The sequence below is a fragment of the Aplysia californica genome, unplaced genomic scaffold (assembly GCF_000002075.1).
Source record: "Aplysia californica isolate F4 #8 unplaced genomic scaffold, AplCal3.0 scaffold00807, whole genome shotgun sequence".
NCBI lineage: Eukaryota > Metazoa > Mollusca > Gastropoda > Aplysiida > Aplysiidae > Aplysia > Aplysia californica.
Window position 1 is genome coordinate 343,185 of NW_004798077.1, and position 1,788 is coordinate 344,972.

Below are 1,788 nucleotides of genomic sequence, written 5' to 3' on the forward strand. Positions count from 1 at the left end.
GAGAGAGAGAGAGAGAGAGAGAGAGAGAGAGCATCATCCGCACGTTCCACCTGTACGCCACAAGTCTATTCCTCTGACCAGGGCCAGGAGACCGCACTGAGACTCCAGCTCGGTAAATCATATTACTTTTATAACTTTTATAACTTTTATTACTTTTATTACTTTTATCCACCAGGGAAAAACAGCAACCGGACATCTAATCTGTAGGTCCCAACATCGCAGCTAGGGGCCTATCGACTTTTTAACCATTCCCAGTAACGATAAACAGCAATTCCGCAGTCTGCTGTACCCATGGGTCGCTTTGGGAGGCAAATACGATCACATACTGCTGGCTTCCCCGACTCACATACTGCTGGCTTCCCCAACTCCACGCTCCCCGGAGACTCACGCGCACGCTGGGAGCGCACACTACATGCACAGAGCCCGCGAGTGACAGGGAGGTAGAGGGGATGCCAATAGCCGGAGAGGAAACCAGCCATGTCTAGATAAATATCTGCCTCTCCTCTGTGAGGACGCGGCACTGTTGTAGCGAGTAATAACCTCATTCAAACGCCTCGCCGCGTGATATTCACAAGCGCCGGCCATAAACCCATTACCTGGGCGAGTTGTCCGAGAGCTCTTTACATAACACGAGAGGCTTTTCTGATAACAATATCCTGTTGGCTTCTGCTTTTGTTTTCTTTACATTCCAGATTTTATTATTCTTATTATTTTTTATATTCCGCGTTCAGGTCGGTGATACGTGGATGCACAGTGCGGGGTGACGGCAAGTCACCGAGGTTTTCCTGTAAACGCCAGGAGTTTCTCTGTGGATTTTTCACAACATCACAATACATTGAAGCTTGGCTTGGACAAATGTGAACTATCAGCTCTGACTGTCTTACTGGTCTACCTCGTGGAGAGCTGGGCGTATACAAAAGGTGAGTGGTCGGTGTTGTTGAGAAAGGTCATACCTCCTTATTGTCCTTCTTTCTGTCTATCCCTACCCTCCTCTCCTCTTTATTGTCGTGAACGTAAATCGATAAATCCGCGATCGTTTCAACCACACAGAAGAACCGACACATAGACTCAAAACACGAGATTCACAGACAGAGAAGACATGTGGGTGACTGGCGGGTGCTCTGGTGTGGTTAGTTCCATCTGTTCTGTTAAACAACTATCGTCTTGATCTCCTCTCCTTCGATTTTGTGTTTGCTTCTCTCTTGTAACGCCTCCTATCGTCGGCACTTATATGACCTTATTGTGTTGCCAGTGCCGTAAAACACTTACTAAAACTAAAAAGACGTAGTTTCTATGCTGTCCCTAAGGGATCGTGATAGTATTAATATCCTGCTGGCAACACAGCTGTGTAATAATCAATGACTATCTAGCCGTAACTGCAAAACTTCACCAAAAAATCAGAGTAATAATAATTATTATTATAAATCATTCATGTAAAGCTTAGCTTCTTTATACAAAGAAGGCCGAGTTTTTTCCCGTATTACCGACACAGATCTTACGAGTGAAGTATTTGGATCTCATCTAATTGCGTCATTGTTTGAGGAAAGTAACACGATTCTTTGCCAAAGTAAACACACGACTTCCGTTCGGAAATTGCTTGATCTACTATGCAGATCAAATTTACTCTGACCAGATTACGAATACGTTTCTTTGAACTTCTGAGTCTCAAAAAGACTCTCTATATCTGATGAATGCCGCCCCTGTAGAAGACTATGAATGTACAATGATCAAAGCTCAGAAATGTTACTACAGCTTTCTTCAGGGAAAAGGAGGAAGGAGGTTGGGGGG

General features: G+C 44.6%; 1 long non-coding RNA gene across 1 annotated transcript; it reads left to right on the top strand.

Annotated features, from left to right (window-relative positions):
* Positions 1–323: 323 nt before the first annotated feature.
* Positions 324–1,397, top strand: LOC118478669. The gene is made up of 2 exons (XR_004859218.1): positions 324–532; positions 732–1,397. It is a non-coding gene; the product is annotated as an uncharacterized LOC118478669 (long non-coding RNA).
* The last annotated feature ends 391 nt before the right edge of the window (positions 1,398–1,788 follow it).